Below are 27252 nucleotides of genomic sequence, written 5' to 3' on the forward strand. Positions count from 1 at the left end.
CGCTTGCAGTCGAGGGAGGAACTGAAGACGGAGCCGTCAAGCCGGACACCTGCTGCTTGCCGTAGTGACGTGTGCGCCGTGTTTCCTTGTTTATAATCGCAAATTAAGTGAATTAGATGCTGAATTTGATAAAAACAAACCTTTTGATAAAAAGTTGCAACCAGAAACATTTTATATCGAATATTTTAATTGCTGCTTAAACTGTATACCCGAAAATAACGGGAAACAAGCCTATATTATTAAAATACCAATAGAGTTTGTTATTTTCATTTTTATTTTATTACACGACACAATATAACATATTTTAGGATATTAAAGTGTTTTTTTCCTGTTTTAAAACATGAATTTATAATGTTTATTAGTGAAACTAAAGGTTGGATTAAACTTGAAACGCACGTGATCGTTGTCATCAATGAAGCGACCAATCAAGTAAAGCTGTTACGTCATCACAACTCCGGGCAGCCGCTCTGGAGAAGCTGCACCGGCTGAGCCAGCTGGCTACTCTCGAAACGCTCTCGCGGTACTTAAAAACCATATGACACAGTCACGTGCCTGCAGCGCCAGCTGAAGTCGGACAAAAGTACTAACCAAAATGCACTGCTTCAAGTCACCTGCCGATCGGTCTGCGCAGCGCTGCATGAAGTCGAACACACCTATTGCTTTGTGTAGTTAACATCAAAGACAAAAAAAAACTTATCAACATCCTTCACCAAAGAGTTTGTCTCAGAGGCATTGCCTCCAACAATGGCAAAGGTCTGGCAGGTCCTTCTTGGCTCGTCCCCAAGTCACAAAACGTGCAACATCTCTGATTTTGCAGATATTCCACCATGTTGGTCCCCACAGGTTGAGTACACACCACAACTTAGTGATGATTTAAGTCAAGCATTTTTGTGAAAGTATCAAAAAATACAAATAAAATAACTGCAAACATTCATTCAAGCTTTTTTATTAAAATAGTTCTAGTAATTAAGTAGTATATTTCACTGCTCATATTATGATATTATGGATTATTAATATAATCACAATACATGTAATATTATCTTAATATTACAGTGAAACTATAATTAGAAGACAATTAAAAGATTTTAGTTAAAACACCTCAAGCATAAAGATTGTGCATCCATCCTTTACAAAAGTAATCCATCCGGCTCCATGAGGATAAACAAAGGCCTTCTGAGGGTAATCCATGCGGTTTTGTGATAGAAATATCCATATTTAAAACTTTACAAACTAAGATAAATAGCTTCTGGTAACACCACGCCTCTGCATTCAGGAGAGAGTATTAGCGTAGTCTACGCACTTTTATTTGTGACGTAAGACAAATGCGGAGGCACAGAGCATCAGCAAAGACTGCAAAGTGCGTACACTCTCAAAGCTAGAACATTTTCTAAAAATAAAAAATAAAAATGTGATCATCCGATAAATAGATATATGCATCTTGGATGGCTTGAGGGTGAGTAAATCATGGATTTATTATCATTTTAGGGGTGGCACGGTTCATGAAAAAAATCTGAACTGTTCAGTTCACTTGTCTCGGTTCGGAGCGTGTGTGCGCCGCACGGTTCAATGGTTCATGGCATGCGCAATGTATGTAGCCTCGTGCCCTGTATGTGACCTCAGATAGCGTGTTTCCCTTTCGCGAATCGCGCGAAAGAAGAGGTAACTGGTGTGGAGAGTGAGTGCTGCATGTCATGTTACGTTTAGAAATGGCAAGTGGGAATTAAGGAAGTCTGCCCAGGGTTGGAGGATGCGCCAGCATCGTATAAGTTTGGTGTGTGGAAACAGTTTTTATTTCATGTTACCTATGATGACAGCGGAAATAAAACAATAGATAGAACTGCAGTCTATAGGCTGAATGTGTTCGAACAGCCACAGGAGACCACCTTCTCTCCGACCATTTATCTGATCTGAGGTACTGAACACAATGTTTTACCTCTTTTCTGACTTCTGCCGCGCTATTTTTAGTCTTTCATTGATAAAACGAAAGCGGCTGATTTCCGCGTTTCATTTTGCTAGCTTTTGAAAGTTGCGTGATCTTATTTCATAAATTGCCCCTCAAAGTAATCAGGACAGAATTGGTCAAAAGTGGACAAAAGAGACGGGTTTAAATATTACAGGTGTAAAACTTATGTTTCTCTCTCGTCCACATATACTCTCTGCAGTATTTAAGCAGCCTCTCGGTGATAAATCTTAGAGCTACACTGAAGTTTGCAGTTTGATAAATGAAAGTTCTCTTTGTGTGCTAAAAAGGCACATAAGTTCATGTAGATGGCAATACACATTCTATTTTTTTGCCAAATAAATGTAAAGCATGTTGAAATCATCAATGTCTTCCCTCTTGCTGTATAAAAATCTCACCTGGCTTTCCTCAGAGATGGTCCTAATAATGTGCTAAGTCAAATTCAGTTTATGCATGATTACATGATATAACTTTTTTAATACTGCATTCTAAATTATGGATAATTAATACATTAATAAGATAATACATTTCTGGAGTGTTAAAAAATTAAAAGAAAAAAAACAACAACAAGAACCGTACAGAACCGAGAACCGTGACCATAAAACCGTGATACGAACCGAACCAAGGGTTTTGTGAACCGTGCCACCCCTACAGGCTATTATGCGAAACATATCAATAACTACAAACATCCACGGACTGTAACGATAAATCGTGCAAATGCGCGATTTCTCAATGAATGAATTTGAATGAATTACGGTAAAATGCCGCCACATCCAAAGCCAGAGGGCGCTCTCATGCAGAAACTCCAATTGTGCCACAGAAGAAGTAGCATTACAAACCCTATTCCAGGAAATGTCTAAAGAATATCACCGTTCTTCAGATTGTTTCAGGTATTTTCATGATAATAAAGAATATTTTGAATAATTTTGTAATGCACGTTATAAACGACTCCGACTCAAAATGATTTTAGATTGAACACATGAAACACAGAATCGCAGCCTTGCGATTCAGAATCGATTTTAGACAGGTCTTTTTAAAAGGACACGTGATTTATTGTTACAGCCCTAACATCCACCCTTTTCAAAGTAGAAACACTAAAGCAAAAACTTACAGGTTGCATGTCAATAAAGGACCTCTGGGCCTCCACAGTGGTAGGTCTGAAGACTTCTCCTCCTCCCCTGTAAATGGATGGAGCTAGCAGAGTTGGCATCTTCAGTGCTGTTTCCCCTTTAGCAGCTAAATAATTTTGAGCAAATACAGTGTTTCAATAACATTTAAATAGTTTGCTGTAAATAACAAAGAAAAGAGAAACAATAAAGGTGCATTCACACGGGGCGAAAGGGTCAAAGCTTGACGGAAGGCTTGTCTGAAGCGTGGCCAACAGCCAATCACAGTGGCCGCAACGCATGCTCTTGTCTTGCATAAACATAATTGGCTGGCTCGCACTAGGTTATTTGCATAAGGTGATCTGATTGGCTCACACACACAATGACGCTTAAAAAGTTGAGAAATGTTCAACTTCTGCCGTGAGAAACAGCAGTGATGCAAAGTTGGTGGATCCACAATTAAGTTCGGCAAACGCACGACGTCACCCATTTAAAGTAAATGAGAAGGGTTAACACTTTCGCCCTGTGTAAAGTCATCAGGAGCCTTATTTGATAGCCCGCCCTCCCAATCGCACTTCCAAACTCAAATGCGTGAGAGAATCGTGACAAAACTGTAAGCACAGAGGGACCAGTAGATGTTGGGTTATTTCTAGGGGTGGGGCAAAAAAATAGATTCTTAGATGACTCGCGATTCGGACATGGGCTGATTTTGAATCAATTCACAAATGTCAAGAATCGATTCTTAAATGTTAGTTTACAAAATAATAATGTGACGTTATCAGAACCAAAAGGCGGAACTCAACTGGGGGAGCGGTGATGCACACGGACAACTTAAGAGAGCGAGCACTGCAAGAGCACATAGCGGAGCTTACAAGAGCAGAAGAGAAAGAACATTTTAAATGCTTGTAGGACTTACTATACTGCATATATCTCTACATTGAATTTAGGGCTGTCACCATTACTCTATTCTTTATGAGGAGTTTCAAAAAAATCCTTGAGAACATCTTGAGTAAAATAGCGGAGATGCGGTTTAGTGAAAAAAAAAAAATTACAACACTATCAGAAGCATACAAATCTGTGCTACGCTGCCTCTCTCTCTCTCTCTCTCTCTCTCTCTCTCTCTCTCTCTCGTTTGCTCACACACACACACACACACACACACACACACACACACACACACACACACACACACACACACACACACACACACACACACACACACACACACACCGTGCGCGTGGATCAGCTCCTGCGTGGGACAAGAATGCGCATCCTTGTGAATTTTGGAAGTTAAAGACGACTGAGCTGCAGTGGCCTGTTATAAGATTTATAAAACCACATTTGAGAAGAAAGGCGCAGCAAATCAAAAAGACCTGCGTGTTTCACAATTACTCTAAACGACCATAATGACAATGGTCTTTTATGTGCGATCTAACTTATGATCAACGTATTGGACACCCCTGCCCTAAACCATCCGTTGACTGTTTAACATGCATATACTTCTGTAAAAATATGCACATAGTTTGTTATTCAGTCGCTGGGTGCGCTGCATTATATAAATACAGTAATACTGCCAATCACTGTGTATAATGATGATGATTAGACACCTAACGTTACTCAGTTCGTGGAAGTTAATGCCTGTTAACATATAGAATTAATATGTCACGTTTAATAACTATTTTTACTGGTTTTAATGTCTTACATAAGAAACAGGACATATACTGTACTTTAATGCAACTAAGGGATAAATAATGTCATTCTTATATACATATATGACAGTTCAGAGACTAGTAGCAAAAGCACAAACATTAACCTGGCTTTGAGAGCAAATGTGATGGAATGACGTCACAGATATGCAAATTAGTATGTCAAGAATCGATTCTGAATCGAAACAGGATCCTAAGAATCGATTCCGAATCGATTCATGAGGGTCCAATCGATTCCTACCCCTAGTTTTTTGAGAAAACTGTTTTGCCCTCTGTACGCAACAAGTCACTTACACATAAAACTTAAAACTGGTTTATTTTACAAAAAGAAACAGATTATGCGTGATTAATTCGTATTTGCCGCTCATGAAACTGTGTTTGATTGCACGGCACTGTTTGCAGACCTGCAATGCTTTTGGCAGTATTTCAGCGCAAAAAACGTGCCAAAAGTGTAAGCGTAAATATTAAGTTTCAGTTTTACCTGTATATCCTTCAGGCAAGGAAATTCATACACCAATGCCTTGTCACATGCCTTCTTAGTGTCTGATGATGGCCTGTTATGTAGACAACAGCAGTTGATGAAGAACTTATGCAATATGGTAAGCAATATGGTAAGCTATTGCAGAAGCCTGTGTGATCTTACTTAGAATTTACTTAAAAATAATGTTGGTATTTTCATGTTCAAACACTAATGTTGCGTACACACCACACTTGAAGCATTGCGTTCCTAGCTCTTTACTCACGATTACATACAATATTTAACTTTGTGTCCTGCGCATTTTCCACTTGAGTTGAATATATTGTGGCAGATAAGTTTGAAACAAATAGCACATGTTTGCGGCAATCACACCGCCCTATTCGCGTCATTTGCATCACCCAGCGCAAGTTTGTGTCTTGCATTGACTTTGTATGTAATTTACTTGCGCAAATCTTTGAATTTGCGTTTGGTGTGTACGCCCCTATAAGACTCGCTATAAAAAAAGAGAATGGTCATTTATGTTTTCTAAGCATTTGCTTGCTACTATATGTTTGCAGGCTTATTTAAATGTAGCTTACTCAGGTTTCACCATTGGTTTCCAGCAGATGGGATGCAAGGAGTCTCACAAGTAGCCTCCTCTGCTTGTTGGTAATTGCTTGCACTTTAACGGTTTAATACGGATTTCCTCTCAGGGGTGCTTTCCAAAATCTGACAAACTGCCTATAAAAACAGAACAATCATCAATGTCTTTTTAGGTCCATTAGAACTGAAATTTTATTCAGTTAATATCCAATACAAATAAAGTCGATACTTACAAAGGCTGAAAAAAGTTCCACTGTCATGGTGATATGATCTGTTGGGGTCAATTCAGTGGATTCTACTGAACTCTGTTGGTGGATTGAACAAAAATCAAGAAAGAATATTTAAAGCGACACTCCACTTTTTTGAAAATATGCTAATTTCCCAGCTCCCCTGGAGTTAAACATTTGATTCTTGATGTTTTGGAATTCAGCAGCCGATCTCCGGCGCTACCACTTTTAGCATAGCTTAGCATAATCCATTGAATAGGATAGGAACTATACTCTCATACTGGCGTAATAATCAAGGACTTTGATGCCGTAACGTGGCTGCAAGAGGCGCAATGATATTACACAGCAGCCAAAAATAGTCCCTATAGTATCTTTCAATAGCAGGGGACTATTTTCGGGCACTGCGTTATATCATTGCAAACATGCAGCCATGTTACGGCAGCAAATTCTTTGAATATTACTCCAGAATGAGAGTATAGTTCCTAGCCATCTGCCTAGAAAATAGCAACTTTAAATTTTCCGTCAGTCTTAGTACACGATGTAACTAGAGAAGAGTCAAGTATTTAAATAGGAAAAATATTGAAACTCTGCTTATTTTTATTTTTGAGCGCGATGCTAAATGGTTTAATCAGATTCAATGAATTGTGCCAAGTTATGCTAAAAGTGGTAGCGCCAGACTCGGAGATCGGCTGAATCGGTTTCAAAACGGTAAGAATCAAATGTTTAAAGCATCATGAAACACTAACCAACACTTTTTTAGATGTTTAAAGAGTTAGTTGTGTTGCACATCATAGAAGACAATGTTAGTATCTGTTAATTTTGAACATTAGGTCAAAACTAGTTAATTTTTAGCTTTTTTTGTGATATTTTTGTCTTCCGGGTTTAAACTCCATATTGCATAAACGTCACGGGCTGTAGTAGTGGGCTCAGGATCACACATGGATACGGTTCTGTATAGTAAAGTAAATGTGACTGCGCCATTACGCACACTCTGTAAATACGTTGGAAGATTTTCCCAGCGATGCTGTCAGGGCTAGACTCACCATCAACTGAATTTGCTCAGGAAAGCTTCGGGAGGCAGGTTGACTTTGATATGTCCTGAGGACTTTTCCTTATCTTCAAACACGCTCTTATTTCAACTATAACAGTTTTACTTGACCTTTGTTTAAATAAAATAGTATATTCAGTTTAATTATTTTTGTAATAGGCCTACTGCTATTCCTAGTTAATCTTAATATTTGTTACACTATATCAGTTGCCCTGCCCACTCATCTGCTTTCTTCTCACAGCGTCCACGCCCATTTAGGTTGAATTTTTGGTTGAAGTGGAGTGTCCCTTTAAAATCACATACTTCAGCGTGCAGTCGGTGTAACTCTACTTTCCCAGCAAACATGTCCCATTGGGCCCCAGGTGGGGCCACTGCGGGCAAAAAATTGGGGCCCACAGCGGGCTGCCCCTGTGGGCCCCACTACCGGCGTGAAATGCGGGGCACGTGTGGGCCCCACACTATGGGCCCACAATGGGGCCCCAGTGGGACAGCCCAAAGTGTGGGCTGGGTGTGGGCTTACTGTGGGCACATTGGGCAAAGCGTGGGCTAACTGTGGGCAAAGTGTGGGCTTACTGTGGGCACATTGGGTAAAGTGTGGGCTTACTGTGGGCACATTGGGCAAAGTGTGGGCTAACTGTGGGTACACTGGGCAAAGTGTGGGCTTACTGTGGACAAAGTGTGGATTTAATGTGGGCACACTGGGCAAAGTTTGGGCTAACTGTGGGCAACGTGTGGGCACATTGGGCAATAAATACAGTAGGCACCCTGGCTGTAAATACACGGAAGTAAAATATAGAAAATTATGTGCAAAACATGTGGATTAAATAATGAATTTCTTTTATTTTACAAAATCACATAAAACCACTTATTACAAAACAAAAGAAACGGAACAATGTGAATCTCCTCAGGGGCACCAGTTGATATTATCTTCTGGTCCTTCTGATTCCTCCCCCATCCTGCTCTCTGTCACTGCAGATGTGGTGTCCTGGTGGCTTTTTTGTCACAGCATCTAAGTGAAAACATAAAAAACAATATAAACATCAACATTAAAACAAGTTTTTTTTTTTTACAAAAAGTCAATCATGATTAATCCAAGTAGGAAACTAATTATAAAAGGGGTTTTCTACATTTTAACATTGTATTTAGCCCCAATTATTAATACTTCAATTGCTTGATTTGAGACCTAGTTATTATGTGCTTAACCTTTTAAGTGTCACCCCACCCTATTGAGTTAAATCTACACTCTTGGAGCTTTCAAACAATATACAGTTTGTCATGATTAGATAAGAATTCATATGCAAACATTGAAGTAAGAGTAGGCGTCCTGCTGGTGGGACAGTGACATTTAGCAGAAAATAAATGTTTTGAGGCACACTCTCTTCATAAATGAATCAATTACTCTCCCTACATAATTTATTTTATAAAACACTGTTGAAATGTCTATTCTGGAGGCTTAGACCTTTCCAACGATATATAGTTTTTAGTGATAGATTAAAATTTACATTAACAATATTAATGCAAACTTAGGTGTCCCGTATTCGGGACGGCGGCGCTTAACAGTTTAAAGTCTAAGCTAAGCTATAATATATATATATATATATATATATATATATATATATATATATATATATATATATATATATATATATAAATCGTTCAGTGCAAGATAAGATTGGTGTAGTAGCATATATAAGTAAATGTATACTTGTAAATGTAAGCAAAGGGACTTACATTTGCTCCCGCCCGGATTATGCCTAAAGAATCCGTACAGCTGATCTGTCTTTTATAAGTCTGATAAAACTAAAAGGTCTTTATATATTTGAAGGATGCAATACTACTCTATAGGTATATAAGATTAAAGGGAAGTCCATTCTTAAAATGGGGCCCATTGAATTTTCATAGTAGGAAAAATTACTATGGTCAAGTCAATGGTGACCGTTTTTGAGTGAACTACTCCTTTAACATTAGCAGAAACAGTGTGTGGTGTTTTATGTGAGCTTTAAGGTGGCAATAATAAGATAAGTGCTAAGATACTATAATTTATACAATGTATACTGCACTAGTTTTTCTTACCAAGTATTTCAAGTAGGTTTTATTGCTTTAACTGGATCCAAATGGATGATCTTATAATTGTCTTTGTTTAAGGGTACATCTTTAGGATTTTATTTCAGAAAGCTGATGGATATTAACCAGCGAGTCACTATTTGATTTAGGTGAATGAGCTGTGTTCTGAACTTGAGCACAATAAAATATAAAATGATGACAGAAAAACATTTTTTATTAAAACTATATGCATCTTCTAATACATGATATGGGACTGAGGTGTACATCAAGTCAAAGTGAGCTCTGACTTTTTAGTTGTACTTAATATTTTGTAGTTATATTTTTAATTTATCCATTGTATTGAGGAGAGCGTTTTGAGCACTTATTCTGACCCATTTATTTTGGGTGCAAATACAAACAAAGTAATACTTACTCTTCAGCCAATGGAAAAGATCAAACACAACAAGAAAATTAGCTGAAAGAAAAGTGAACATAAAAGTACAATAGTTATTAATGCAGAATTGATGGCTTCTGTTTAAATTCTTCTACTGTAAACTGTGTTCCCGTACTGTAAGTTACGTTATAACCTTATTATTTACGCGTAAAAACCCTACATTGAAATAACCTGCGTAATAATTAACTAAACAATGTAAAATACATTTAAGAACGAGGATAACACATTTTATAGAAACTAAAGACAAATAAAAGATCTGCTCTACATTAGCTCATAGCTACATCACGAGGTCAGTCAAACAAACAGCTTTAATCAACAGTAAACATTAAAGTTCATAATATTTTAGTCATATCAATTTACTAACAACAAAATTAACATTACTGTGAACTTATTTTAATGAAGTAACCAGGATTTAAGGAAAACTTACCTCAGAATTTATCACAGAAACGAAAACTGTCGTCTGAGGTAAACATCGGTTAAATTCAGTTGTTGAACTCACGAGGACGGAGGCGCGTGCCCGCAAATAATAGGTGTGTTAGACCTCATGCGGCGCTGACATGATGATGACGTCAATGTACCGCGAGAGCGGTTCGAAATTAGACCTCTACGTGTAATTTCTTGACTCAGTCTCGCGATACGTTTACGTCATCAACATATGATGTGGGTTCTCGCAGCGCTTCATGAAGTTGAACATGCCTAATAACACATGACAAAAGACAACATGTTAAAACACAATAAAGATGGTAAAGAAAGCGTTTCTCATAGCGAAGCACTGCGTTCAGACGGACTGAAAATTAGAACTAGTTTAACATTAAATATTTATTGTATTAAAATAAACAGAAATGTTGTGCTTTAAAGCATAGCTTTTAAGATCCTTATCCGGGGGTGTGTTCAATTATTTCTACATAAACATGCATGCACATTTTGTTCTAAATGGACAGACCTTCATAAAAATGTATAAAAATGGTTTTATTATAGCAAGTGTAGTAACTATGGTTTTTGATTTAACAACAACAATTAACATCAAAAGGAAATTATCTGCTAAGATAATAACAACCAATGATAATTATTTTAATAATTTAATAATAATTATACTTATTTTAATCATTCAAATATAAAAAAAAATATTATTACTATATGATAAATGAATCAGAAATCAGAATCAGAAAGAGCTTTATTGCCAAGAATGCTTGCACATACAAGGAATTTGTTTTAGCTTCCAGTACACAAACACACCAACACACAGACAAAAATTGTAGGCAAATAAATAGGTGTGTAAACAATTGTGCTATAAATGACAATTTAATAGGATTAAATAAGATGCAGGGATGTACTAGAATGGAGGGGTAACAAATAAAATATAAGGGTATTGCACTTTTTTTGCATAAGCATGAGTGGGGAACATTTAACTGTTCATGAGGTAGATTGCCTGGGGGAAGAAACTGTTTTTGTGCCTTACTGTTCTGGTATTCGCGGCTCTGAAGCGCCGGCCAGATGGCAAAAGTTAAAAAATGGGGTGACTTGGATGTGTGGGATCCAAGAATAAATGGCAAAATAATTGGGGCTAGCTAGAAAATATGGGGCTTGTGTGGGTTTTTTGTGGGCAAGCCCACAGTGGGATGGCCCACAAAAAACCTCATGGGGCGCAAAAGGGCAAAGTAATAGAGGGCCCGCATGGGCTAGCCCATATGGGCCCTGTTTGGGTTTTTCTGTGGGCAAGCCCACAGTGGGTTTGCCCACAAAAAACCCTCATGGGGCCCAAAAGGGCAAAGTCATACGGGGCCTGCATGGGCTGGCCCATATGGGCCCTGTTTGGGTTTTTCTGTGGGCAAGCCCACAGTGGGTTGGCCCACAAAAAAACCCTCATGGGGCCCAAAAGGGCAAAGTCATATGGGGCCCGCATGGGCTGGCCCATATGGGGCCTGTGTGGGTTTACTATGGGCAAGCCCACAGTGGGCTTGCCCCTAGTAAACCCATGTAGGGCCCCCAAAGGGCAAACTACTGTGGGCCCCACATGGGCTAACCCGCATGGGGCCCATTTGGGGTTTGGTGTGGGTTTGCCCTGCCCACAGTGTCCCACAGCATACCCACAGTGGGCCCGCATGGGCATGTTTGCTGGGTTGTGGTTTGATTGTCGGCCAAAATGGCGAATTGCAACGGGGGATAATAATATCAGTGTTATGATTGGTCAGGCACCTGTCAATCAAACTCCCCTAATACTTTCCACACACAACTCACTATCATTGAGTCTAGTTTCCCGCCCGATTTAAAATAAGTAGCTATACTTGTGGATTTAATACAAAACGTGTTTTCGCCTTGTAACTAAATACAAAACAAAACTATGGTGAACATGAACGTCAGTGTATATTTCTGACTGTTAATTTACCTCAGGATTTAACGTGTGACGGCAACGGGTAATTTACAGCGCTCCGTCTAGATTTAATATGAAACACGAATCCCCCTTTCGAATTTTAAATTATTCATAGATGAATACGATTTTAGTGATTAATTTACAACGTATAACTTACTGAATATTTCAAAAGAATGCAGATATAGCTCGACTACGACTTAACGATGAGGCATGTTTCTAATAACAACTGTTGGCACAGAATAAAAAACATTAACCCCACTCCCCCACATCAAAGCATGTATTCTGAACAATGAAATATGCTTTGTCCTACGACAACTTCTTACAAAAATAAGTAAAAATTCACATTAACTCACCATGAAATACCGCCTGGTCCGAGTAGCGTGATCCAGTCAGAAGCGAAGAATCCAGAAAGTGCGGCAATTAATAAACCAATTGCTGGGTCAAAATAACCCAACCAGGTGTTTGTTTTTCAAAATGATCCTGGCTTTGACAGAAACAGAAGACACTGTCATTAAACGTGCCCCAATCGCTTCCTCTGACAACTATAAGATGTGCCAACATACTTTCCGCACACAACTGTAGTGAATATTATGTTTACCTCCGGAATTACAAGTGTGCTAACGGGATGGTTTCGTTTCAGCAACAACATAGGCCGTTTCTCAATCCGAAGGTTGCAGCCTGCGGAGGTCGGATATGCAGGCTGTATACGTCATCAAGCCTTGTTTATTTAAGTTAACTGAGCATTACGTTCGCAAGTCATAAGCATATTACAACAGTTTACAGTTAATAATAGTCAACTTTATAATAAGACAGTCATAATGACGTATGCAGCCTACAAATACGACTCCAAACACTAACAAATGCGGCCTCCGAAGGCTGCAGGCAGAAACGGCCATAAACAGGCTTTTGTGATCCGAACTACTTTTAAACTTCCGGTAGACTTCGCATATAATTATTGACAAAATAGTCAACTGAGAGTAGATTATGTCTGATAACAAGCAATTTATATAAAAAATAAATTACCTTAGTTTACACCACATAGCTAGCTACTACGCTGAAATTGTGTTACTGTGACAACGCGCTTCCGAAACTACGATCCTCGTTCTGGATTAAATATGAAACGCACTTTATCAAACATAGCCTACATACAATAACGTTACCCATATCTGTGGAAAAGCGAATGAAAATAGCAATGAGCTTGCCCCTACCACAACTACAACATTTATAATATAAAAATTGACATGAACTTACCATAAAATACTGCCCGCTTTGAGTGGCGTGCACCTCGCTTCAGAGGAAATGAAGTCCTCCAGAAAGTTCGACAAAAAATGGCAGAACTTGCATCCTTACAGTAACGTAACTTAATTCGGACTTGGCAAGAAACAAATAATAGATTTATGAGACCCGAAATGAAATAAATCCGCCGTTCTAAACACTACAGAGACATTACAGCCAGCGGTGATTTCCAGAATGACGTGCCGAGGTAAGGCTGTGTTGGGCGGGTACATCCAGTGTTGCCAACTTGGCGACTTTGTCACTAGATTTAGCGACTTTTCAGACCCCCTTGGCGACTTCTTTTTTAAAAAGCGACTAGCGACAAATCTAGCGACTTTTTCTGGCATTGTTGGAGACTTTTGGAGACTTTGACGTGAAAGCGCATGTCGTTTACTCTTCTCAACGAGCAGCTGCCGCCACTTCCGAAGGCACCACCCCCATCCCAAAGCACAAACAGGCGGGGTAGTACTCGCGCAGCAGACCAGTTCTCTCCCAGCTGCATACAGTCAGGACAGGAGATGTGGTTAATCTATCTGCGTTTAGACGGCATAATCATGCATGCGGGAAGCCGGAGCTGGCTGATCCCGAAATGACTTACATTTATGGCAGGGTGTAAATGTAAAATGATCTTTAAATAAAAAAAATCACTGTAACAAAAAATAAATGTATTTGAGTGAGCTGAGCAGCAGCACATTCAGAACAGACAAACTGTTATGGAGCTGATTAACGCGTTAATGAGCTATGTACCTAGAAAACAACGTTTTCCATCATTTATCAGTGTATCCTCATATGTTTTGAAACTGGACTGTTTGGGCATTTAAATATAAACATACACACGTTTCGTTTCATAAGAACAGAAGCAGATAAACGAGCGAGAAAACATTTTTAGGCATTTATATGTATTAAAATTAAATTTGTGAAAGTTTAGAGGGAAAGAGAAACATGAAACAGCCAATGTAGTAAGAATGCAAATACGACGTGATGACGTCACTGATATGCTAATGAGGCAGTGACGTAATCTAGCGACATTTAGCGACTTTCCAAGCAAGCTTTAGCTACTTTCCATTGAAAATAGTTGGCAACACTGGGTACATCAGCGCAGAGCGCTCAGTGATTGCCTGAATCTCGAAGCTTCGACATCGTTGGAGCACATTTTTAAATATACGCTATCTTCAAAAACCGATCGAAGTTTTGAACTTTACACACATACATTGTCGCCTAAAAAACTCTTAAAACTACATTTGGTAATATTTAAATGATAATATTTTGAACATTGTGAAGGCTGCCTTGAGAAACGGCCAGCCAATGCAAAGGAAAATAAACCATTTGCTGGGTCAAATTTACCCAACCATGTGTTCATTTGTAAATTACCCACTACATTTCATTTGACCCAGCATGGAGTAGCGTCTCGCTGCAACCTGCGGTGGACATCCAACCCCGCCCACATCCAGGCGTGACGTCAGTTACCACGTCCATTCACATCTCACTCCAACACAGTAGATGGCGATAATGTACCTTATGTTGGTGCTTCCCGAAGAAGAGAGAAAGCACGAAGTTGAAGTACTAAAGTTGTTTACCACGTCGGTAAGTAAAAGTATTTGTTTCGAAAGCCTAATGTAATTCCAAAATGTATTTATATTAATACATATATTTATGCTTGATAAAATCATACGATATATTCACAAGGATTGTACTGTGGTGCACGTAACCTCTTTTGCTGCTGTTAACTTTACGTATCAGATATCTGTCAAGCCAAAGTAAAATAAAACTTAATGGTAGCTTGTTTTGAGAAATTGTTAAAATGTAAAACATTGATAACTTAAAAACTGTGAGTCATTTGTGTAGTTTATGCACATACAGCTTGATATGCCTAGTTGAACTTCACACATGCACGTTGTTAACGTTCAACAGTGTTGATAAATTTGTTGATACATTCTTACAGGTTACTTTATCTAAAAAAAAGAACTGAACTGTGCAGGACCACATCCCATTTTTACTGTTTGAACTGCAGCCAGACTGTAGTACGCAAGGAAATGCCAAATGCTTTATGACAGAAGCACTTGCGGCATCTTCAGCTCCCTCTGTAGCTGTATGCTCCACAAATAAACCTTTATTTATTTTTTTATTACAGGATTACAGAAAGAACATAAAGTGGAAGTTCATAAGGAACATTGGTCCAGCATGGTCCTGGGTAGAGAGTCACAGCAAGATATTCCTTGGAGAGGTGAAACAGCTTGCCTATCTCCAGATGGATTTATTTTCGAATATCTCGAGGATCTGAACACGTTTATTTCAAACTGTTATGAGGAACAAGGCCTGTAAGGGCCATGAAATATTTTTGTTCAATAATAAATACAAAAATGCCCAGTGAAGCAAGAAGTGTCTTTTAATTTATCTTTAAGTATCTGGGTGACCTGGACATATTCATGTCAAGTTGTTAAAGAACAAAACCTCTGAGAGTCAAAGCCATGTTACTAAACTTCTACTGAAGTGCAATATGACATTCTAGCACATGCCACTTTTGGTCTCATTACACAATGTTTCCATTATTAACATTTGGCGTCTATGCTCCACTGTCAATTCTAACACAACCATTTTGTGTTTCATTGCACAATGAAACATACAATGTTCACATCTATGAACATTTATGCTCTATGCTGAATTGTGTTGTGTTTTATACTATATTGGCTACTTCGTTGTGATTATACTGTATATTGTAATATTGTTGTGAATATTGTAAATTGTACAGTCATGCTTAGTGCTTCTAGTCTAGTGTATGAAACTTGTGTATAGTTTTAAACATGAAAACTGATATATATTTGTATTTATCATGAAGGCATCTGAAGCTTGCGCCACCAGAATGTCATTGCAAATGTACAGTGAGAATAAATATCTTATATAATCTATCAAAACAAGTAATTTCTCTATTTAGTCTATATGTATGTATATTGTGTATGCTATTGCATATTGATCCTATAATTGACATATTTAGACTTTATGATGAAGTGGAACAAATGTTTAGAAAATGAAATGAAAATAATCTCATGAAAATATGTTAAGCATTACATTTACAATACTAAAAAGTAATGTCCACTTAAATGTAAACTTGTTTTGGCTATGTTACAATCGATCAGATTAAATGGGAATTTATATCATTACATGCTGTAAAAGAATAACGTAAAGCAAGCATATGTTATTGTTTAACCAATGAAATTAGCTCCGTTTATAATGTTTTTATGAAATTGGGGGAGGGTGGCCTAGATTTAATTTATGTCATATTAGTTTTGATATCGTTTACAAATATAAGAATACGTGTATTGTTAAAACGAAATATAACCTTTTATTTAGATTCTAAAATTGCAATAAACTGCTTTAACATACTTCGATAGGATCAGCGGGTTTCCGTGGGGAACCACGCTTTGCCATATATGGGAGTCACGCGGTGACGTATTGGACATGGGCGTGGCATCTGGCGTGACACTTGGATGTGGGCGGGGTTGGATGTCCACCGCAGGCTGCAGCGAGTCATACTTGCCAGCATGAGCAACCCAACAGTGTGTTTAAAGTACTCCAAACAACCCAGAATTTTGACCCAGCATAAACAACCCAACAATGTGTTTACAGAAACAACCCAGCATTTTTTAGAGTGTGTGATTAATCACGATTAATCTTTTGACAGCCCTAATTTAAATACTGTTACAGTGTTCATTTCATTAATATGTGTAAAGAACTGTATAATATGCAAAGTGTTTTCTATTAAAATAAATTCTTCTGATACACGTGTACACAAAAACTCAAACTGAATTTGAGAGGAATGATATTATCTAAGAGATTTAGGTATTACGTGACACAAGTAGCTCTCGACCACTTTTATTTTTTAGAAAGTAGCTCTTCAATGAAAAAAGGTTGGAGACTCCTGGTCTACAGTGTCACCGTCGGATGATGATGCATACATACATTTAAGTATTGTTTGTAGCTGTGAAATGACCGAAAGGTTACTAAGCACTTTGTTACTAAGCACTTTTTATTCTGAATGTATGGTATTTTGTTTACTATTTGTACTGTCATGACAGCGATGGTGCTGTCAGTTTACCTTGTTGTTGCATCTTCAAAAGTGCAGAATAAAATGTGACACTGAATTTGAAACATCACATTTGTAATTTCTGCATCTATTATTTAAGTATTTATTAGTAATACAGTGGAAATTAGTAGATTTGGTTAGCATGTTGATTTACGTTGTGCGCCCCACGCCCCTAAATTTTCTGGTTGTGCCCCTAAAATTTTCAGTTGGGGGCCACTGTGCTCCTAGTGAAAAAAGTTAGTCTGGAGCCCTGAGATGGTCATCCCATTAAGACATACGTTCCTGGCTTACTGCCACCTTGTCCCTTTGGATGAGGTAGGAGTTATGGACTGTTTTTGGGCTAGTTTGGACTGTAACATCAGCCAGTTGACGGCAGGGGGAGATACCCGCTGGACCTTGGCTCAATATCTGGATTTTGGCATTTTTTTGCCTTGCAGTTATGTTGATCTCCTTGTACTGTGGGCGAAATAGAGGAGGATCCACCCATTAAACATTTTTCTGTGTTCTTGGGCCGTGGAGTAAGGCCGGATACAGAGTCCTGCATGCTGCAGGTAATGGTGGCTGGCCTCCAGTCTGGCAGACCCTCTGCTGGTTTCTGTGCCTGCAGCAGGTGTTCTGGTGTTCCTGTAACCGCCAAAATGGCTGAATCTGAGTCTAAGCATCCTGTCTCAGCCAATATGGCCGCCCTAGAGCTCCCTGAACGTTCTGTGTTTCCTGCCCCAGCCAAGATGGCTGAACCTCAGTCCCCTAAGCTTCCTGTCTCAACCAAACTGGCCGTTCCAGAGCTCCCTGAACTTCCTGTGTTTCCTGTCCTAGCCAAGATGGCCACCCCTCGGCCGGCTTTGCCTTGGCTCTCTGCTTTGCTGGCTCTGCCTGACTTTTGCTTTGCCGGCTCCACCCTGTCTTCCTGCTCTGCCCTGTCTTCCTGCTCCCCCCTGGCCTTTGTGCTTTGCCACTTCACGGGCCATGCTGTAACGAATTACAGTTTCTTTTTTGGTATCTTGATTACGTTATCCTGTTACATGTAACCCGTTACTCTTCAACCCTCATAATTAGACCGTTATATTTAATTCAATTTTTTTTCAATTCAATTCAATTCAATTTTATTTATATAGCGCTTTTCACAATACTCAATTGTTTCAAAGCAGCTTTACATTAACAGAAGCAGTAAAAGCACAGAAAAACGACAGATAGCACAACATAATACACAATAGCATAAGCAGTCAAATTTGCTGCGGCTATGACGCGACATTATGAGCGAGCGTATTACTAATGTAACGTCTAGGAGAAGAAGCTAAGTTAAGCCCAAGCAGGCTACCTCCCCGGGGTAAAAAACCCCCTAGGAGAAAAAAAACAAAAACCCCGGGTTGTTTAGCCGAGGAAATAAAAATAAAAAGTCCTAGGAGGGAAAAACCCTTGGGAGATATACATGTATATACACACATATAAACGGATAAGGAGCTTAAGCTGAGATTTAATGCTGCTATTCAAGCAAATGCGTGTATCATAAGATATTATTTATTAGGGATGGTAACTGTAAAAATAATTGTCTGTAACCACTTTCTAAATAGAAAGATGACTGAAATGATGATAACTACATCAAATTTAAACCATTTTAAGAAATAGAAACACATCAAAAATACCTGTCAATTCATTCAAAGGCTCGTACCTATACTTGATATATTAGCAAACAATGTATGAAGATAGTCTATTAAAACAATATATACAATTATCATGATAGATGACAGGTATCTTTATACTGGACATGCTATTTTATATGGAAGGTACACTGTAAAAAATTGTTTTTATTGAATCAACTCAGATTTACAAGTCATTTCAACTTACTGTTATTTATATTTACAACAGATGAGTAGTTATAACTTATAAAATATGATGTCAAATGTGTGGAAAGTGAATAAATTAAGTATATACAACTTGGAGCTGTGCATGAAATTGATATAGATAGAAGAAAATTCAGTTCCTTTACATACAGTGATTTCAGAAACAGGGCTCAATTCTCTTACTGTGGGAAGAGATGGCAACCTGTATCACTGAGAAACATGTGAAGGCCCATGAACACTTGACAGGACACAAACAGTACAAGAGAGAGCATGCACACATACAGTATGAGAGAGTCAGAGAAAGTGAGAGAGAAAGAGAGCACACATAGTATGAGAAAGAGAGAGAGGGAGAGTGTGTTGTACAGTGGGATAGAGAGAGTAAGACAAGGCACACATACAGTAAGAGAGAGAGAGAGAGAGAGAGAGAGAAAGAGAGAGCACATTTAGATAAAATGCTGGTCAACAAATACTCATCATGCATCTGAATTTATTTTAATAATTTACTGACATTTATAAAGATAGAGAAAATATTCTTAACATTGTTGTTCTCTCTGTTTCAGCTATAGATTCAATTTTACATCTTCAGATGTGTCTGGTCTTTTGTCCAAATCTCATCATGTTCTTTGCTTTTATCTCCTGGGGTGTTTTTGAGGGTCAGTGACAGTGTTTATAATCATTATATCACTTCATGTATTCATTAAACATCTCTGTAGTTGGCCAAATGTTCTCATGTTGAGAAGCAGTTATTAAATGATTGTCATCATTATTACCCTTTGTTTGTATTTTAGGATCTGTGAATGAGACGATCTGCTGCTGTGCTCTTTATTTTCTCAGACCTCTCACATTACTCTGGGCGGCTCCATATATAAATGATTTTCAAGGTATGAAGTTTGTTAGTGAATCACTGAAGATATGCAAATGATTTATAATATAAGATATTCTGACTCTGTCTGTTTTTATTCCTAATGCTTAAAAAAATATGACATTGTTTCTGTTTTAAAGACAAAATTAAAACTCTGGTTTTGGAGTACAGTTATGTTGCAGAATATTTTGTTTTGACAGCTGTTGTTTATTCAGGTAAACTAATTCAACACACTTGACATCCATAAACAGGAGCAGGGTGCCAGACACTAGAGAATGAGTAACATTTAAATGGATACACCTGTGCATAAAAAGTTTTTAGTATCTGACCACTAGATGTCTCTTGAAAGTACAAAAATTCTTCAATCATTTCTAAAACAGTCAAAGAAACTTTCACATGCAACCCAAAAATGTTGGCATAAGAAATTGAATGAATTCACATAAAAAATAACTTGAAAATATTTATATAAAAAAATATATTTAACCAAACCCAAATACAAAAATATGTTTTTATTGATTTATGTTTTAGGCGGCACTAAAACACTAAAATAAAAAATATGGACAAACTCAGCTGTTGGGTTATAATTAAACATATCCTAGATTGCTGTTACCTAACCATAGGTTGAAACAACCCAGCATAGGTTTCTTTATAACCCAACGGGTTTGTCCATATTTGACTCACCATAGGTTAAAACAATAAAACATCTTGATCTCCTCTTTCTTCCAGCTATTGCTACAAGTTCCTGGGAAAAACTTCTGAGTTATAAAGCAATAGACAGAAACGTTGTATTAATCCTCTATGCAGTAATATTTCTGTGCTGTTTTACCAAATTCATTTACAGTAAGTATTTCTCTATGAATATCTTTCCATATGCAATCATAAACCAGTGACAATGTCAAAATCCACATTTCTCTTATAGTTTTAGCTGCCCAGATTGGAAACAGAAGAGGACGAATAATTAAAATATTTGAAAAGGTGGCTGAAATGATCTTTGAGATTATTCCTGCAATACAATTCACCTCTCTGTTTTATACATTTGGATCAGCCAGAGGAGGTGAGTTCACATTTATAAATTTGTGTGTGTGTGTGTGTGGACCTGGTAATTATGACATTGTGGGGACCAAAAGATAGGAATGCCAGTAATTTTTGACCTTGTGGGGACATTTTGAGGACCTCATAAGGACACAATCTTATAAATCAAACAGAATGAAGTTTCTTGAAATTGTGAAGTAGGAGAAAGTTTTCTGTTGTGGTTGGGGTTAGGGAATATTATATTTGAGTTTGTACAGTATAAAAATAATTATGGAATGTCCTCACAAAACATGGAAACCAGTCACTGTGTTACCAGTGTGTGTTGTGTGTGCGTGTAAATATATTATTGTAGCTTTAAATTTCAACAGGAGCGCTGCAGAAGTCTCTGTCTCTTCAACACCAATGCGGTAAAATAAAGTTAAAATCAATTCGTGTGACACTCAGGTCCAAAATTCAGATGAGATTGATGTGGAATACACTATAATCAAATACATAAATTTTGTCACAATAAAATAATAAAAAAATATATTTTAGTAACCTAATAATTATTATTGTGATGTTTTTTATCTAGCCTGCAACAATGAATAACACCAAAGAAGTAAACTAGTTTGCTGAGGGTTTTCTGCAGCTCAGACAATTGAACTGGAACTTAACTTCCTACAGAACAGAGTTGCAGCTGAACAGCCTAAAATTAAACAACATAGGTTCTTTTTATAACAAAAATAACCATTAAATATAAACAGAGCTATTTTTATTAAAGATGTCAAAACAGAAATGTGTATTTATTTAAGATTTATTATAATGACATGTGTATTAATTATTGGCATCCATGGTAAATGTGGACAAAGAAGCCTGTGTTAATAAATCTGTATTATAATTTTTTTATCTTTCATTTAAAAAAAATCACAAAAAAATTCCCTTCAGTCAGGAAAAACAATTGAATAAAATAAATATTTTTCTCCATTACACGTTGGCCAAAATGATTGGTACCCCTAGAAATTCTTATCAGCGAAATACCCCATTCATATTTACAATTTTTATACACCACAGTGACTATAGAAACATGAAACTGCCCACTACGTTCATACTGCAGGGCTTAATGCTCACTTCCGATTTTTTGAAAAAATTTGATTTTTTTTGCAAGGCCGTTTGCAATCTCCCTAATAACAAAGGTGATCCTGCCTTGGAAACTCCGGCTACAATTCAGTGTTTTTATTTAATTTCGAGATTTAGTGCGTCAAAGCAGTCATGACAAAAAAAACAACAAATGAGAAATGACAAAAAATTTGTGATTGTTATTGCAAATGATAAAAACTGAGCTTTATATATAATAAACGTTAATTTATAACAAGAAAAACACTGAAATTAATGATTTTATAGACACTACGCAGTGCAGATATTTTCCGTTTCAGCACCAAAATTTAAAGAAACGGCTTACCTGTTTTGTAGTTTAACTTTTGACAAGATAACCACTCTGTTTAAATACATTTTAAAAACTTTTACCCGTCGAAAAACATCCGTGTTTGTATGTTTAGTTTGATGAACTTCTAAATATGAGACGCAGAGCACCTAGCCCGTTCGGCTAAATTGCATGCGCAAGCATGTCCAGCACGCAATAGCGCAACATCGATACAACGAAAAGCAATCCAAAATTTACAGACTTAAATTAGATCAGAATTTACGTTTATAATAAATACAATTTTTTAATAAAATAAGAAGTAACAAAGTGCAGAACAAATGTGCAAAATGCCTCAAGTGCACGGAAACAAAACACAAGCCAAATAGATAAATCAGATAACCCAGAGTGATTTATAAATAAAATAAAATAAAGAAATTATTAAAAGAACGAAAGTATAACCAGAATTGCCAGCTTTGTCTTTTAAATGTAGAAACAAAGAGGCAATGGTTTATAAACATATGAACCTCTTATGGATTTGTAGCCCGGTGACAGGGGTTGTTGGATTTATAAACACATTTTAAAAATATTTATTGAAAGCTGTTACTTCACATATTATTTGCAGCATTATAATAATATGCTGTATATTAATATAGTGGGAGAAAGCTGTTATATGTGAAATCAGATAACCTGTGCACCCATACGGGCAAAATTGAATGATCCTCATTTCATAACACATCTGTGACGATACGACTGTAAGATTTGTAGTCGAATCAGGCTTCTCCTATCGATGCATTGAATCTTCGACTATTCGGGGTCACACCTACAATCTTCTCGTTTTAAAAAAATGTAAAAGAAGGAGGAGTGCAAGGTTTTTGGCCATGGCGTTTTGTGAAGCAGTGTTAGCAACGTCCGCCATGGTTGTCGTTTATCTTCTCGTTTCAGCCTACTTCAACACAGAATTATGATGTATGGGTCGGATACATGTGGCCTGGCCGTTCAGACGGAGGACGCATTTCAAAAGATCGGATACGTATCGGATTCAGGACCACATACCCAAGTGGCCTGGGTCACATTTGAAAAGATCGGATCTGTGTCGTTCAGACTGTCATGAAAAGATCAGATACAGGTCGCATAAGGGGCAAAAAAATCAGAATTGGGTCGTTTCAGCCTGCAGTGTGAACGTAGCCAAATGTTTCACAGGAGTGTATACATATGAACAAATGCCAAATTCCTTTATATTATTCCAAATATAACAATAATGCCATTAAAGCAGTGAGTTAATTTATTGCATAAAACATAAATATCGTTTCTTGGTCAAAGACATTTGAGATGATAAAGCAGGTGCATATACAGTATGTTTGTGTAACACTCGTATAAGACTCAGCTGGAGAATAATTAAAGAACAAAATTAAAAGAATGCAAGGCATGTTAGTTAACAAATTCTTTTGCACAGTACTGTATATTAACATTTCTGTTCTGTTTTAAGGATTCATCATTTTTGCAGCTTCACCAGGAGTACTAATACTGACAACCGAAAGAATGTTTGTTAAATGTTCTTACCACTTCAACTGTAAGTATCTGATGAATTATGATTTGATTGTTATACAGAATATGTGCATTAATATCAACGGTAGTAATGCAGTAATTGAATCTCTATTCTCATTGTAGTGTTACATCTGAGATTACTGTAATCAGATTATTGACTAACTGTATTCACTGTACAGTCATGTTACTTAGAATACATAGAATATTTCTACAATTGTGTTAATCAATTTTGTAGAAATGCAACGGTATTTCAGCCAATAATAGGTATCGATTGATAAAAGCAATTTAGAATAGAAACAAGAAAACACGAAAAGAAATGTAAAGAAACATTACTTGTTTAATGTTAAATATTAATGGTCATTAGGAATAACATTCAGAAATGTAATCTTTATAATTTTGTTAATGCAAGTTAATATAACCACCAAACTATCAGTATCCACAGATATCAGTCAGAATAATCAGCTATTGGTGGAAATATTGTATATTGGTGCATCTCTAATTGTTTGCTTTTTTATAACTTTTTTATAAATGTATTTTCTAATTTGTTGGACTTTTAAGATTTTTTTTCTTGTGAGTTTTACACTGGGATCTCTTGGAGAGGATAGGCACAAGAACATGTATAACTACAGAACATAAATGTTTGATGGAATTCAACTACAACTGTTCAAGAAAAATAAGACTATCACGAGTATACACAGTTCCTTTATATTTAACTCTGGATGTCTTTTATTCCGCATACATTTCTTAATGTTTAAATATGACTTTTCTATGATGGACAATGGACATGTTTTTCCTGACTCTGAAGAATAAGTGTGCTAAATATAAACATATTATGCACATTGCCTGCTACATTAACTACATTTCTATATCATTTTTTCAAAGGAGTGACAATTCTGTGTATAATTATAGTGAGATAGGTAATAGAATATATTTACAGTATGTATGTTTAGACATTTATAAAAACAAGCACAACAAGTGAATATCAATGAGTGCAACCAGCTATAACACATCTAAGGAGAAGGTAACTTTCCTTCAGCGTCTTATAGGGAAAGAAAGTAGACTTAAGAAGTCAAATATCTATTGTAGGCCCACTGTAGTAACTGGTATGTTAGTTAAAATCACAATATTTGGGTCACTGCATTTATTTCTTTCAATAGTAATCGATGGGAGTGTCGCAGTTCTTATTTGCAATGGCTCTGAGAGTCACAAATATATGTAGTGAACATGTTTTATAGATTTTTGTGATCATGTTTAGTTCTTTCAGTTTTTAATACTGACCACTGAGTGTCGCATAAAAAGCATATTTGACCCTGAAACACAAAACCAGTCATAAGGGTCAATTTTTTGAAATTGAAATGTATACATCAGATAAAAGCTGTATAAATAAGCTTTCCATTGATGCATGGTTCGTTAGGATTGGACTGAGATACAACTATTGAACATCTTGAATCTGAGGCAGCAAAAAATACATTTTTGATATACTTACTGTAGGAAATGTACAAAATATATTCTTGGAGCATGATCTTTGCTTAATATCCCAATGATTTTTGGCATAAAAACAATAATTTTGACCCATACAATTTTGACCAGTGTCACATATGTTGTGAAGTTTTCAAATAATTTACATAAACAGGTAAATCGCATGTTAATCAGTCTTTATAAATAAATGACAGTCTTACATTATTGATGGTTTTTAAGAGGAACAGATACTTCAATGAGTTCACCATAATGTGTGTTCAGATGTTTAATCTGATATCTGATCCTCTAACGTGTTTTATTGATGAAATTTCAGGGTCACATCCACTCATGAGAACAGTTTGGCTCATTGTCACAATAGTGTTGAATGCACTGACGATGGGTGTTTACATCTTTACACAGGGATATCAAACAGGTAAGATAATATTGGTTGGCTATTAAAACATTTTGGCGAGGTTTACCGGACAGGGTTTAGATTAATCCAGGATTAGGCTTTTTACAAAAATACCTTACAAAAACAATACTGCTGTGCATACATTTTAGTCTGGGACTAGGATAAACCCTGTCTGGGAAACCAGCAAAATATAACATTTGAACATTATCTGTGTATTCATGCTAACAGTTTATGAAATTCTCATTTGTACACAACACTTACTGTATGTACAGGATTATTCGGTACTGTGCTGAAGTTTTAGGCAGATTCTATGAAGTGCATGAATTAACTTCATAATTTCAAAGTGCAGTGAGGATACAGGTTTGAGTCTGTTGTGTGTCATGTATTAATCCCTTTTGCTTTCACTTGTCTCTCATTTCATGAAGGTAAAATATTTTACTCTTTTTTTTAATATTCACAGATCCTGTTGGATGGGCCATTGTGATGATGCTTCTGCAGATACTCTGGGTTGTTTTGAAGTTCACTGATAAGGCTGTCTCGAAATTATTACCTGATTTCTATATTGAACTGGGTACAGTATTGATTATTTATTTTAAACATCTCTGTGTCTGTGTTTTTCTACTTAATATAAAGCTAATTATTTAGAAATTACATTTACATTTTATATGCAATGTCTTGGTTTTATGTACATCTTTGAAATGATTGTGATCCTTTTCTCTTTATTTACAGTACACTCTAAAAAATGATGGGGAACACACAACTCTTTCAAAATTATTACCCAATGATGGGTTGTTTCAACCTAATTCCTGGGTTATTATTTCAACTCAATTGCTGGGTTATTACAATCCATGGTTGGATGACAACAACCCAGCATTGAATCATTTTAACCCAGCAGTGTGTCTAATATTTACCCAATCATGGGTAAAAATATTCAGTGTTTTCATTGGGTGAGGCCATGGCTTATGGTCTTACTCTAAGCCAATGTGCAAGTACTCATTGGTACGTCGGAGCTCCCTTTATGCTCGAGAATGCCTTAAACCTATCAACGCCTATGTCTGGAGTATAGTTTGTTTGTTTTACATGTACGCGACAAAGTATGCACAGTTACAAAAATCTGGGGGTGCGCTTACATTGCGCGGTCACACTGGACTTTTTGTTCCATTGACTTCCATTCATACATATAGGAATGCGTCAGACCGAAACCGCAAGCTTGTGGAACAATATTTCGCAGTTCGCTGTGTACCAAAGTTCAAGTCTGGTGAACTCAGCAAAGTCATATCACGTGGAGATATGTGAGAAAACTGGTACGTCACAGTGTGTCATTTTTCTCTTTACTGAAAAACAAATGGAATAAGAAAAAGATCTAGATTGA

The 27252-nt window shown here is 37.0% G+C and overlaps 4 long non-coding RNA genes across 7 annotated transcripts; 2 read left to right on the plus strand and 2 right to left on the minus strand.

Moving 5' to 3' along the window:
• Nucleotides 1-3127: 3127 nt before the first annotated feature.
• On the minus strand, nucleotides 3128-13371 carry LOC129423217 (uncharacterized). Of its 4 annotated transcripts, none has more exons than XR_012359439.1 (6): nucleotides 13227-13371; nucleotides 12329-12459; nucleotides 6066-6137; nucleotides 5829-5970; nucleotides 5254-5326; nucleotides 3128-3196 (listed from the first exon to the last, which is right to left on the minus strand). It is a non-coding gene; the product is annotated as an uncharacterized lncRNA (long non-coding RNA). The 4 variants fall into 4 exon arrangements; XR_012359440.1 differs by lacking the exon at nucleotides 13227-13371 and adding an exon at nucleotides 12574-12766; XR_012359441.1 differs by lacking the exon at nucleotides 13227-13371 and adding an exon at nucleotides 12539-12557.
• On the minus strand, nucleotides 7442-10778 carry LOC129451190 (uncharacterized). The gene is made up of 3 exons (XR_012359437.1): nucleotides 10032-10778; nucleotides 9584-9625; nucleotides 7442-8116 (listed from the first exon to the last, which is right to left on the minus strand). It is a non-coding gene; the product is annotated as an uncharacterized lncRNA (long non-coding RNA).
• Nucleotides 13372-19729: 6358 nt separating the features above from the next.
• LOC141350990 (uncharacterized) lies at nucleotides 19730-20053 on the plus strand. Its single transcript, XR_012359131.1, has 2 exons — nucleotides 19730-19825; nucleotides 19961-20053. It is a non-coding gene; the product is annotated as an uncharacterized lncRNA (long non-coding RNA).
• Nucleotides 20054-20959: 906 nt separating this feature from the next.
• LOC141350932 (uncharacterized) lies at nucleotides 20960-26627 on the plus strand. Its single transcript, XR_012359021.1, has 3 exons — nucleotides 20960-21088; nucleotides 23952-25901; nucleotides 26341-26627. It is a non-coding gene; the product is annotated as an uncharacterized lncRNA (long non-coding RNA).
• The last annotated feature ends 625 nt before the right edge of the window (nucleotides 26628-27252 follow it).

The sequence above is a fragment of the Misgurnus anguillicaudatus genome, chromosome 19 (genome assembly GCF_027580225.2).
Source record: "Misgurnus anguillicaudatus chromosome 19, ASM2758022v2, whole genome shotgun sequence".
Classification (NCBI taxonomy): Eukaryota; Metazoa; Chordata; class Actinopteri; order Cypriniformes; family Cobitidae; genus Misgurnus; species Misgurnus anguillicaudatus.